Genomic DNA, 14,211 nt, shown 5'->3' on the forward strand with positions numbered 1-14,211 from the left:
ATGGTGTCCTAGACATTGATAATTATGTTTATTAAAGATAAAGATGTTTATTAAAAGCAAAAAAGGATAACTGAATGACGTAAAAAATCTATTTAATATAAATTTACATTATTCTTTACAACACAGATCAATTGTTTAGCAAAAATATTGTTTTAAAAATCTTTTAAAACATATGCTTGCATACAATATTGTTTAAGTATGCATACATGTAAAAAGATACCATAATTTCTCTATGTATGTGTCTACTACCTTAGGTAGAAAATTCAAACGATTCTCAAAGGTTTCGATAAAATCTCCAGATAAATAATCTGTTATATTAATGATCATGTGGCACAGTTTGCACACGACAAAACGTCGAGATTGGAACCATTAGCGCATATGAAGGGTAGAAATGAATTTTGGCGGGCGTTTATCTCTGTTTCGGAATGGGTTGCCGTTAGGCGGACTTGATTTGGTGTAAATGACCATTTGCGTCATTCAATTGCACGAAGATAAGCTTTACCGTCCTGCTCTCTCCTTTCTTTTTTTAAAATTTGTTCGAATTTGATGTGAAATTGGATGACTTTTTGCCGAAGCACAGTTCAGACCATAGTTCCGTAACGTACAAGTTCAATGCTGGTGATGGCCCACCCCCATATACTTACAAGAACACTATCTTGCTACTGTTTCATTTCATAATTCGTTCTCTTTTTCTCTTCCACTCTAATTACCTTTCAACCATCCTCAATCACTGCAGTTAGGTCTTTTTGCAATTTGCGATATCACAGATTTTTCATTTAATTTTTCTATTTTTCCTTTTTTCTAGTTTTATATATATATATATATATATATATATATATATATATATATACACACACACACAAATCTACATACTGTTTTGTATACATGTATTTATATATACATATACATAGACTGTTTTGTTTTCTTTTTTCTGTTGATAGCGTCGTTAATTATCTTCCTGCAGAATCTGAGAATTCTCTTCTTTTCTTGTCTGTCATAATGAAGGCGATAGTTGCCTCCTCAATCCTTTTCCCCAGCCGGCATTCGGTGTCGAGTCGAAGCCCTCTGAATGGAGGACAGTTTGTTATCAGGTGGATCACGGTCTGGTCGACGCCCGGTTTACTGAAGTACGAGGAATCTTCTTTGAGCTTAAACCTATGAAAATACCCAGAGAATCCTCCGTGGAGAGCTGGGTCAAGACCGCGTCAACCTCTATACTGTGTAACGCGCCGTAGGCTTTGACGGTGTCCAGGAAGAACTTCTGCGTCGTCGATGCCGCCGTTCGTTCCATATACCTCTAACACCTTTGTTGCCAAAGCAGCTGAAGGGCTACCATGAAGGAATTTCTGAAGATAACCATGTAAAGATCATTGGAGACTACTGGATTTAGGCCACTTGCAGCCGATCTTATTTGAAATCTGAAGAGAAGGCCTATGTTAAGCAATAGATATCTTACGGCTATGATGATGATGATAGTGTTCGTCACCATCAGTAAATATTCCTTTTACGGACAGTAAGTGACTCCATCAGTAAGTAATGCTATAACGTTCCTTATTTTCTTCTTCTTGTTTTTTTAGCCAATGGACGCCCACTGCAAGACCTAGGCTTCCCCAAAAGATCATCACGATGATCGGCCTTGCGCTGCCTGTATCCAGCGACTTCTGCGACCTTGACTGTATCGCCGGTCCACCTAGAGGGGAGTCCAACCACACCACATCTACCGGCTGGTGGTTTCCATTCAAGAACCTTTCCGTCCTAACAACCATCGATTGCACGAGCGATGGGCGTCGCCCACTGCAACTTTACAATAGCAATTCTTCGATTCTCGTCGGTGATCTTGGTTCTTTTAATGTCTGTCCTTTTTTTGCTGGACGGATAATCCTACATGGGAGTCCTTCAGATGCTTGGGCAACGAAGGTGTTGTAATAGGCTCGGCTACGTTAAAAGGATACTCTTTTGGTGACTGTTATTAATAGTTGGCCTATTGCCTCGACGATATGGAATAATGCTGGAGCCCTATCATTATAATGCTGCGCTATGGGGCCTTGATGTTCGGCGGATTTCGACGACTCTACTAACAATGCTGTGTTGGGGAGTCAGAGTGACTCGGTGTTTGGCACTAATCGGTGTAACATTACTCTTGAGGATGCCCCGTGGAGGGGTGAAACAGGTGTTGAGTGATTTAACGGTGGTAGTTATGTAATTGGCATTGTTTGTCGCATGCGTATTTATCAGCGGGCTGGCGGGCGGTGCACTTTATTGCACGACTACTGCTACATAGCGGAAGTAGCTATATATTAAGTTCTTTTCTTACTCAGAGTTCATAACTTCCTTCGACGTCCAAGTCTTCAGTTGCGGTTGAGAAGGATCAGTCCTTCTTAAAGACCTGATTCATGATTTGGAAACAAAAGAAGGTATATCTTATTTACGCAATAATTTGGATGTCGTTTTTTAAATTGGATAAAATCAATTTTAAAAAGCATACAGATGCTTCCCGAGTATATCAATCAGTATTGTAAACGTAAGTAAATTAAACAGTGTGGTTATTATAGTTGTAATCGGATTGTTATGTAAAATTTAATCGTATTTGTAATAAGTAAGAAAATTTTAAATTACGACAAAAATTAATGTTTGCCGAAACCCGGGATCGAACCAGGGACCTTTAGATCTTCAGTCTAACGCTCTCCCAACTGAGCTATTTCGGCTTGTGTAAATATTTACAAAAAGTAATTACATATGTTATGTGGATTAAAAATATGTAATAAAAAGGAAATGTCTTTTCTATAAAAATATTCTTCTATATAAATGTGTTTCTGAATAAATATTTGTATATATGTATATGTATTATATGTTAATAGTAAAAATAGTATAAAAATTATATTCCCGTACCGGGAATCGAACCCGAGCCTCCTGGGTGAAAGCCAGGTATCCTAGCCACTAGACCATACGGGAGATGCAAATGTTACTATAATTAAAAATCACTTTATAGGATAGATAGTGCTATAATAGATACAACAACTCGCATAGTTAATGCAAATCTTTCAAGAACGTAAAACACTCACAGATCTGTCATTTAACTTAAAAATTATAGAAATTAAAATGTAGATATCTACTTCCTACGTATACCAAAATATATAACATGTCCACAGAAAAGTAAGCTATTTTTAGCGCGATATACATAATGCGAATATCAGAAGCGAGAATAAATAATAAACACCTAAGACCTGTTTAAATTGATTCATCTATTTATGGGCTAGTTACGCGTTCAATGGATTCCAGAAAATGTTTAACACCCATTGTTTCCCAAGGGCTGCTATGGTCTAAATGTTTTCATAGAAGGTAGCACACTTTGATAGTGTTGTCTTCGTCTCCAGGCATTGTAATGTTAATAAAATTTTATTTAATCGTTCTTGACTTCGCTAAATGTATAGCTGTGTCGATAGCTTTTTATTTCTTCATATTTCCTACAATATTTCACGTGTTCTTTTTTATAGTCTTTTCTATTTAATTTTATCGAAAAGGTTTTATTGCAAACCGTGTAGACCGGAGTTTCCCAACAGAGGGCAATTCGAGGAGGAGAATTAAAAAAAATGGAGTGGAAAGGAGTTTAACACTTTTGTTTTAAAATAAAACAAGCACTTCCTTCGTCTCCAAAATAGAATATTATGTAGTATCTCTTAATTATGCGTATTTTGGTTTTACCTTACACACACACAAATATTTTTTATGTATTTGTGTTTAGTATTGTATGTATTTGTATGTACGTATACCCTGGACTGCCCTCTCTTTCATGTCTCTCATCTCCATCCAAAGGTTGTCTGGTAGAGATCGCCTCAAGTGATAAGACTGTCTTGTACCATATGAATTGTTTTTTCCTCTTTTTATTGTCTAAAGTGTACAAGAAAGTGTTAATAAATAGAAAAGTAAATACAATAATAATTATAGAGGTGTAAGATTTTTACAAAATGTTAAGTAGAGCAATGCACAAAATGAATTACTAGATACTATTTTGTAGTTTTATAACTAAACACACATTTAGGGCTTACAATACAGAACTAAGATCTGAGTAACGGTATTTGGAATTTGAAATATCGGGATACAGGTATTAAAACCTGTATTAGATGATTTGTAAAATTAAACGATGTAAATCTAAACTATTTAATAATTTTTATGTTACATACTTTGTGTATTTGTATAAACGAGATCTATTCATTGGGCAGTATATGTAAAACATAAACAATCGCTTTGTATTGCCGACACCGTCACTTCTCGATGGTGTCATACTCTATATATCGTGCGTGATATAGATTTTAATCCAAACAAATTGTTTATCTTCAAAAAAATATTGTAATTAATTAATATTATTTAAAATTAGATTTACTCGTATATTGTGCATAAATTAAATTTTTCTCAACTAATGTAATACTAAAATACCGGTATTTTTACATAAATACCGGTTTTTAATACCGGACAAAAATCGTCCGGGATTCCGGTATTCGGGTATTGTAAGCCCTAAACACATTATTCGAGAATACGATGGACTCATTTTGATATGAAGAGATGAAATCAATTCTATGTTTAAACAAAAATATTTCAATTTGAATTTTCACAACAAATCGCATAAGGAAACACAGCTGACGACAAAAGTAACTTCACGGCGCCTGCATGTTCAACTAAGCAATTCGAAAGCAATATTCTGTTCTAATATAATAAGGCGTTATATATAAGACAATTTCAAATCGAGAAATCTAATATTAAATCAACGCGATGAAGTACATCTTTGATTTTGTTACGAGAATAAACAATACTTTGAGTATAGTAAACTAAAACTTATTTACAACTTCCGTTTACCTCATTTTTTCTATTTTATTCCTTATATGGATATTGAATATAGGAAGGCTTTTAATGGAGACTATTGTGCCATTAAAATCGTTTAATTACAATAAATATATTTATCAAATCATTACACATGTATATATATGTATATTATTTATTTATGATATATTTTTGAGAACATACATAATGACAATTATTTTTAATTTATATATACTCTTAATTTTAAAAAAATTAAGTAAATTTTGTTACATATTTTGGTACTAGTTGGTATCTCCCGTATGGTCTAGTGGCTAGGATACCTGGCTTTCACCCAGGAGGCTCGGGTTCGATTCCCGGTACGGGAATGATACTTTTTGAGCATTTTTTATTTTATATTATATTTTCTCATATTTTTCTATATAGCAAAATTATTAAATTTCGTTTATTTATTAAAATTTTTTATAATTCATTTAAATTAAAAAAATAAATTCCAACACAGATATCGTTACAAAATTGATCAATGGATAATATTTTATAATAAAAATGATACGCGCCGAAATAGCTCAGTTGGGAGAGCGTTAGACTGAAGATCTAAAGGTCCCTGGTTCGATCCCGGGTTTCGGCAATTTTTTTGTAAAATTAATATATAATACTTTTCTTTCTTTTGTGTTAAATCAGTATTATATTGCAGCCACTCAAGCATGGTGCAGTAATGTATCTTTCTTTTACGTTTATTTAATAAAAAAATTAAAACAACCACGTTGCCAGGTGTTCGTGGTCACACGATAATTGGGGCACCGACTAAGCAAATAATTCATTACAGTCAATTATACAATTCCGTTTTTATCCGTCTTTATTCAGGTATATGACATAAAAGCAGTGGTAACCCACCAGTGAAAGAATGAGACTTGCAATCGCAGGGCGTGGGTTCGATTTTGAATATATAGGATTGCCTCTGCTCACAAACAAGTTTCCAGAGGATGGACAGCAGTATCTTCTGCGGATCATAATACCACACTGTATTCGCCAATTCGCCTGCCAAGCCTGGCGATTATAGTATATACCACCAAAGATATCTATAGGAGTCCAATGTCTTGCAGTATATCTAAGAGCTGACATAACATAGGATATTGAAAAATTAGTAAACGGCCCTATTGCCTAGCCGCCCTCGACCAACTGGGAGTGCACGTGTTGAACCAGGGGTCTGAGCCGACGTTTGATACGTATCGGGGCGGTAAGCATTACTCCAGTCGCGTCGACATTACTGCTTGCTCGACCACCCTGCTCGACCGAGCGGTGGGCTGGAGCCTCGTGGACGACATATCCTCGTCGGACCACAGGGCAATTGTGTTCAATCTGAAGTTTGAGAGGTCCCAAGGCACGGACGTCAAGCGGACCACACGGCAGTACACTACCCGTAGGGCAGACTGGGGCGAGTTCCATCGAACTGTCGCTCGGCTGCTATCGGATCGCTGTCTGACGCCTACCGAGGTGAATCAGATCACCGAAAAGGGGGCGTTGGACAGCACGGTCGGTCGGTATGTGGAAACCGTGAGGGACGCTTGCGAGTTGGTCCTGCCGAAGGTCTCCAAGCAGAAGAGGACGGAATTGCCCTGGTGGTCCGAACAGCTCTCTCTCCTCAAGGCGGATGTCTTGAGGAAGAAGAGAAGGATCAGGGCCGCGAGGCCGGCTCGTAAGGAGCTGGTCTGGCGCGAGTACTGCGACGCGAAGGAGGCATACCGCCTTGAGGCGAGGCGCGCTCAGACCCATAGCTGGAAGCGTTTCTGTGAGAGACAGGATCGCGAGACCATGTGGGACGGGATCCACCGTGTGATGCGTCGCACGGAGGTGAGGCGAGAGGACGTCCCCCTCGTCCAGTCAGGTAAAGTGCTGGACGCAGCGGGATCAGCCAGGTTGCTGGCGGAGGTTTTCTTCCCGGAGGACGACCCCGGGAAGGACAATGCGGACCACAGAACTGTAAGAGCTAAAGCCGATGAAGTCAATTCGGGGGACCATGATGGAACATGCGACCCCCCGTTTACGATGGAGGAGCTCCGATGGTCCGTATCGACCTTCAACGCCAAGAAGGCACCTGGCTCTGACGGACTCACCGCGGACATCTGCCGTGCGGCCGTCGCCGTGGACCCCGTTCTGTACCTCGCGCTCTCCAACCGGTGTCTCGCGCTTTCCCACTTCCCCACGAGATGGAAGGAGGCAGTGGTCGTAGCGTTGCGGAAGCCGGACAAGGAGGACTACACGCACCCGAAATCCTACAGGCCCATCGGACTCTTGCCGATTCTCGGCAAGGTCCTTGAGAAAATGATGGTCCGTAGGATCCGGTGGTACACTGCACCGTATATCAGTAGCCACCAATACGGCTTCATGCCGCAGAGGTGTACCGAAGACTCCCTGTATGACCTGATCCAGCATCTGCGAACCCGGCTGAAGGAGAAGGAGATCGCAGTGCTGGTATCATTGGACATAGAGGGAGCCTTCGATAACGCCTGGTGGCCTGCTATACGGTGCAGACTGGCAGAGACTCGCTGCCCCGCGAATCTGCGGCGTCTTGTTGACAGCTATTTTAGCGATCGCAAGGTGTCCGTACGGTACGCGGGGGCAGAGTGGGCCAGAGAGACCACCAAGGGGTGCGTGCAGGGATCCGTAGGCGGCCCAACCTTCTGGACCCTCCTCATCAACCCTCTCCTGGAGGAGGTGGCAAAGACCGGGACACACTGCCAGGCGTTCGCAGATGACGTCGTGCTGGTCTTCTCGGGGCAGAAGGCCCAGGACATCTCGAGTCGGGCCAACGCCGTTCTCGCCCATGTTCATGAGTGGGGGGTCAGGAACAAGCTGAGGTTCGCACCACACAAAACCAAGGTGATGGTGCTAACCAACAAGCTAAAGTTCGACTACCCATTACTGAGCATGGGAGGTGAGCCGCTTGGCCGGACTGGGGAGGTCCGGATACTAGGCCTCACAGTTGACGATAGGCTCACGTTCAACAGTCACGTGAAGAACGTGAGCAAGAAGGCACAGGGCCTCTATCGTCAGCTGTGCAGGGCTGCGAAGGTATCTTGGGGTCTGAACTCGGAGGTGATCAGAACGATGTATCTGGCGGTGCTGGAGCCGACGATTTTGTATGCAGCGAGTGCATGGGCGCCGGCGGCTAGGAAGCTGCTGGTCCGCAGGCAGTTGGGCGCGGTCCAGCGGGGCTTCGCGCAGAAGATCGCGAGGACCCACAGGACCGCGTCCCTGCACTCGGCCCTTATACTTGCCGGGTTGCTTCCCCTGGACCTTCGGGTCCAAGAAGCAGCCCGCTTATTTGAAATAAGAAAGGGTCATTCCCGGCAGGTGGTAAAGGACCGAGACCTGGAGGTACCGGTCAGCTACCTGAGACTACCACACCCGTCTGGTCAAGTTGGTGTGGAGTTCTCCTGTCTGGGGGAAAGTGCGGAGGAAGTCCGACTTGCCACCGCGGCTGCCGATCTGGTAATTTATACCGACGGCAGCCGCATAGAGGATAAGGTGGGTGCGGCGTTCTGCGTCAAGCGGGGCGCCGTAGAGTCATACACAAAGAAACTCAAGTTGGGCAACTTCTGCACCGTATACCAGGCAGAGCTGCTGGCTCTAGCTGAGGCAACAGGGTACGCGGCCGGCGAGTCGGCGCAAGTCTGCGCCGTACTGAGCGACTCGCGGTCCGCTCTCGAAACTGTCGCAAGATCGGACACCCTCCATCCCTTAGCGTTAAGAGTGAAGGAGAATGTGATGAAAGTGAGAGAAAAAGGGAAGGATGTAAGGTTGTATTGGGTGAAAGCGCACGCGGGGATGGAGGGGAACGAGAGGGCGGACCAGCTTGCCAAGGAAGCGGCCCTGAAGAGTAAAAGACGACCAGAATATGAGAGATGCCCTGTTTCATTCGTCAAGCGGCAACTGAGACAGGAGTCGCTCGACGAATGGAACAGGAGGTATGTAGAAGGAACGACGGCTTCGGTAACGAGGATGTTTTTCCCGGACGCCGCCTCAGCTTACCGCGTGCTCCGCAGCATCGAGGTGGACGCGGTCTCGGCCCAGCTCTTCACGGGGCACGGGGGGTTCTCTGAGTACCTTTATAGGTTTAAGCTCAAGGAGGACCCCTCGTGCTTCTGTGAACCGGGCGTGGGCCAGACCGTGATCCACCTTGTGGCCCGGTGTCCCGCATTCGGGGGACTCCGGTACGACTTCGAGTGCCGGTCTGGCGTGCAAATCAGGGAGGACTCGATTGCCTCCCTGATAGGCGGGGAATTCAAAAGTTCATTCTTAACCCTCTGTAAAGAAATAGTCAAAAAAGCTACAAGCATTAACAAAACGCAAACATAATAAACAAATAGAAAATAGAAAATAAAGTGACAAAATGAAACATAAACCTGTGATAAATGAAAAATAATTATAGAGTAAGAAATTTATTGTAAAATATTAATAAATTGTTATTATTGTAAAATAAAAAAGGTAACATAAAAACATAAAATGGAATTAGTAATAAGAAAAGAGGAAAGAATGAAAGTTGAATAGAGCAAATGAGAAAGAAAGATGAATTGTTGAATGAAAGATAGACAAACAGACTGAAAGAAATGATAATGTAAAGAAAGAAAGACGAGTAAGAAAATAAAAACGTATGTGAAAAATATTGCTGAAAAGGTCCCTGTCCCAAAAATTAGATAGGGGTACGAGAGGCCCCTAATAGCGGGGGTCAAAAAAAAAAAAAAAAAAAACATAGGATATTGATAAGTTAAACTGGCAGTGGGTATGAATAGATGTCTGTTAAGGCTTCAAAGTCTAAAACGCTGGAGATACCATCAACCAGCACGGGCAGAGAATGATATCAATTTAGAACATGGATGCACAGACCGCGGCCCGTCGGTCGAATACTGGTGGTTCGCCAATAGCAAAAATAATACTCTCGTACATTCAAAAAATATTGAATTCTATTCCAGAATAAAACCAAAAAAATTTAATTACCTATACTTCTGACAGTTCATCAGTGCAGGCCATCAGTTCATGATTTGCTCAAGTGGCCTAACCTAGCCTTAAAAAGTCTGTGCAACCATGATCTAGAAGGTTGATAGATGACCACGTACAGGTTATCGGAAGACGCTGGATGCAGGAAGTTTCCCGATCCGTCCCATTGGAAATCTCTTGGAAAATGTATAAATGTGTATAGTGTATAAATGTATCCAGGAATGGAGGTCTTCGGCTGAAATTATGATAATGATAAATTACGGGTAGTTTAAGAACAGACGTATGTACGTAAATAAGAGGCCTCCATATTAAACTGAAGGAAAAATGGCGTTTAGATAATTTTTCTTTCACATTGGCTGACAAAGACTGGTTTTCAAGCCTTAACGTCGTGGAAAAACTGACAACAGAGTTAAAAGCAACTGTTACAAATGTGTGCTATAGTGCTATTTCAACACACGTGGGGCAACTAACGAGATAATATATATAGTTTAGGACGCACTAAAACAACGGAAATCTTACTTCCAGCTGCTACGCCTGTCCAAAGTAGCTCGAATGGGAGAACAATCCAGTGATGGGAGGCCAACGGCACAGTACAGCTCGCGGATCCAACACAGCAAGAGGTATATCCTTGATAAAAGCGACTACACCGTTTGCATATGAAGATGTAGAAATATATGTGTAAAAGTATTTTAGGGTTTTTCGATGCACTCAACTAACATCAAGCGATTTTCAAGTAAGTTGCACTCGCGCCACTGGGGGGCGCCATCTTCTTGATAGCGATCCGTGATTGGACGAATGTACGAACGTCAAAAATGACCTTCAACTATTGGCTAGAATTTCCGCAATTTTAGTGAGAACAATAACGCTGCTTGATTGGTTGATGGCAAATTGGCGCCAATTACAAGAAATTAATGAAATGGTTACGGAACAAGTATCTTGTGTCATTAAAAAAGTTCAGTCATTTTGATTTCGATTAGGGTAACTATGCGAAAAACCACATTTCGTATAGAGTATTCAATATTATTACGAAGTTTGTGAATAATTAATCTACATTTGCCTTGTTGCCATTATTATATTCTACAGGCTTTAGGACGTAAAGCGCGGAATAATCTTAGTCTAAATCCCGTTTACATAACTTCAAGGGAACGGAACCCACGGAAACATAACACTCAATAATACCGAAAGAAGGGAGTACGACAGTGCGTTCACTTGCAACACTTTAGGTTTTATTTCAAAGATGGTTGTAAAGTTTAGCAGTGAGTGAGAAGGTCGTAATAGGACCAATCCAGCTTAAGAAATGGACGCCAACAAGTTAGTCATCCCTCTGGATGACCTCTGTCAAGAATACATAAAGTGAGTACTTATAAGAGTTGAATTTATTCGCACCTCGCACCGGCACGAACATATCCTGTCTACTACTGGCGCTCCCGTTCCAACTTGCTGCCGCTTGACCAGTCCCAGGAGATCGTGCGGCTGCTTACCAACACCGTCAGGGGAGTACCGATCTACGCTGTAAAATCAGACCAGGCCTTCTACTCACTATCCTTTATAAAGAAATATATTTTTTTTCTGTTGTCGAATTCACTGTTTTCACCTTACCACCCACGGCTAGAAACGGTACACTGGCTTACAATACCGGGATTAAGGGAACCCGAATACCGGAATCGCGGACGATTTTTCTCCGGTATTAAAAACCGGAATTTATGTAAAAATACCGGTATTTCGGTATTACATTACTTGATGAAAATTGAATTTATGCGTAACATAAATCAAATTTAAAATTATGTTAAATAATTTATTAAAATGTATATTAGCCACATTTATTACACAAACGGAGCCGAATATGGCACAATCAAGAAGCGGCGGTGTCGGCAATATAAAGCGATTTTTTATGTTTTACGTCTACTGCCCCATAAATAGATCTCGTTTACACAAATACATAAAGTATGTAATACAAAAATTATTAAATTGTTTAATTTTGCAAATCAGCTGTAGTGTTTACAAGTAAAAATTAAACAACTGATTGTATTTGTTTTTAAGAACATACTTTAATAAACAAAACGCAAGTTATTAATAATATATCATAAATACTCTCAATTTAATTATATTTTTAGCTTCTTTAATTATATAATACCATATGAGCCTATTATATGTAATATGTAATAAATAATCTAATATTGGATTTCATATATTATTTGTTAACAAGTCAATATAGCAATTGAAGTAAGTAAAAATATGACTAGTATTTTTTTTATTATTAATACCGGTTTTAATACCGATATCACGGTATTTTAAATTTCATATATCAAATACCGGTACCGATTTTAGTTCGGTTTTGTAAGCCCTTACTGGCGCCCAACTTGGGGCATTGGCTATCGGCTTGTATTGGTCAATTCTCCCACTAACTACTATATGGGTTTAGGCGGTATGGATAGATACAAAATATCATATCTGTGTCTTATGTATGTGGTCTCTAATAACTTGAAACATCAAAACCATTGAATTGACCTTTTTTCTCGTGGGGAAATCCTGCTTGGGATACCCCTCCGCTGCTGGTCCAACGAGAGAGGTTTATGCCGGACTCCTACCGGCTAAAACCACCTGGTTTTCATCAACACGTTTTGTTGAAACCACGGAAAAGCTTTCGCATACTACCGCAGTTTAACCTAAGGTAACAGTTTGGTGAGAGCCACAAAAGATAATTCTCGAAGCCAGGCGACTACTGTCAAAAGTGAGAATTATCTATGCATGATTACAGATTCCTTTTTGCCGAACCTGCGACCTTGTGGGAGTCGTATATACACTGATGTGATGTCTGAATGAATAATAGGTGTAAGATTTTGTGGGCGAGCGTAGCCGACGGGCGAACTTAGTGTGCCGAATTAGTGCAGCGAGCACATGCACGCACCGGTGACGCGGGCGCAGACCTTTTGTTACTTTTGTTTCTTTTGTTTCTTTTGCGCCTTTGTTCTATTGCCCGCTTTCACTCGGTCGCGGATCACATTGCGCCCCAGAGTCCTACGACGAATGCACGTCCTTTTTGCTCGCACTCAAGCGCTAATAAAAATTTGTTCGTGTGTTAAATAAATTGATAAAGTGTTACAAACGTCTTTTAATAAGACACAAACTCTTTAACCTTATCCGTCGCACCAATAGGTTGGCACCACTGCGCACACACTCAGAGCTTCGATAAATCAGCTTCAGTAAGCTTTGCCTCTAAAAACTGATCTGTCGCTTTAGGGATATCTCGTGGCCACCTAGGTCACTTGAAGGATTTTAGGGCTACCTCAAAGAGAGAGTTGGTAATTGCAATTCTCGAATACTCGTGAATTTAAAAGAAAATATTTCTTAAGAAATCTGCTTAATTGAAACACGTTTACTCCAGCTTGGGGCGCAGAGCAAAAGACTGAAGATAAGACATGCTTTTCAAAACTAAAATCCGCATGCCTATTCTATCGTTTAAAGCTTTTAATTAAAAATTTTGTATTAAATATAATATTTCATATTTAAGTTTAAAAATGTAATTATGCCACAAAACATCTCATTATCCAATAAAGTTTTAAAAAAATCTTTACAAGCTTTCTTTCTACAACTGAAAAAATTGCATGTGTATTACATATAATCAATAATTTTTTAAAAGATAATTAAAAATTTATAAATAAGCTGCATTATTTAATTGACGATTTTAGATATCAGTTATTGTTTTTGAATAAAGAGACATTCCACTAACCATCAAATCGATTATGGCATATAAGCGATATACATTATAAAATTAAGGTAAATTACAAAAGGTTCATTTGTTAATGAGAAATGTAATATAAAATAAAGCGTGCACAGCCCGGGAATCGAACCCGGGTCGCAAGAATGGGAATCTTGCATGATACCACTACACCAGCAGTGCTTATTCAAGGACATTAAATTTGAAAATCAAGTAGTAGTAACCTATGAAAAAAGCTCATAATCAAAACACCCTTCTCTTACAAGTGTCCAATGCTAGAATAATCTTTCAAAAGTGAGGATTTTACTAGTGTTTTAAATGCATTGTTTGTTTGTATAGCTGTTGTAATAGCTGTTGTGGAGTTTCTTAATGCTTCTTCTCCACAACCATTAACACCTTGCAAAACAGAGTACAGCCAGGAATAAAATAGTATAAACCAATAATAATAAGAGAGTCAATAATTATGTTAAAACTTCCAATGTTGAATTAATGAATTTTGTATTATCTTTAAGAAGTGCTATCTATCCCTACAGACTGTATATGGCCAGAAGGTATTACTATTACAGTAAAAAATTAAATATACAGTAAGATCCGAAATAGATATAAAAGCTTTGAACCTTTTTGCTGACAAATGATCTATACCTTCACCTTTTTAAGGCTTTAACAACTACAGTCCAATCACC

The 14,211-nt window shown here is 40.4% G+C and overlaps 5 non-coding genes across 5 annotated transcripts; 2 read left to right on the forward strand and 3 right to left on the reverse strand.

Annotated features, from left to right (window-relative positions):
* Window positions 1-2,632: 2,632 nt before the first annotated feature.
* TRNAF-GAA (transfer RNA phenylalanine (anticodon GAA)) lies at window positions 2,633-2,705 on the reverse strand. The gene has a single exon. It is a non-coding gene; the product is annotated as a tRNA-Phe (tRNA).
* Window positions 2,706-2,880: 175 nt separating this feature from the next.
* On the reverse strand, window positions 2,881-2,952 carry TRNAE-UUC (transfer RNA glutamic acid (anticodon UUC)). The gene has a single exon. It is a non-coding gene; the product is annotated as a tRNA-Glu (tRNA).
* A 2,156-nt stretch (window positions 2,953-5,108) lies between these two features.
* On the forward strand, window positions 5,109-5,180 carry TRNAE-UUC (transfer RNA glutamic acid (anticodon UUC)). The gene has a single exon. It is a non-coding gene; the product is annotated as a tRNA-Glu (tRNA).
* Window positions 5,181-5,367: 187 nt separating this feature from the next.
* Window positions 5,368-5,440, forward strand: TRNAF-GAA (transfer RNA phenylalanine (anticodon GAA)). Its single transcript has one exon. It is a non-coding gene; the product is annotated as a tRNA-Phe (tRNA).
* An 8,200-nt stretch (window positions 5,441-13,640) lies between these two features.
* Window positions 13,641-13,711, reverse strand: TRNAG-CCC (transfer RNA glycine (anticodon CCC)). Its single transcript has one exon. It is a non-coding gene; the product is annotated as a tRNA-Gly (tRNA).
* Between the last annotated feature and the right edge of the window lie 500 nt (window positions 13,712-14,211).

The sequence above is a fragment of the Battus philenor genome, unplaced genomic scaffold (assembly GCF_028537555.1).
Source record: "Battus philenor isolate CCGP_79_NKW_IND1 unplaced genomic scaffold, ilBatPhil1.0.hap1 SCAF_15, whole genome shotgun sequence".
NCBI lineage: Eukaryota > Metazoa > Arthropoda > Insecta > Lepidoptera > Papilionidae > Battus > Battus philenor.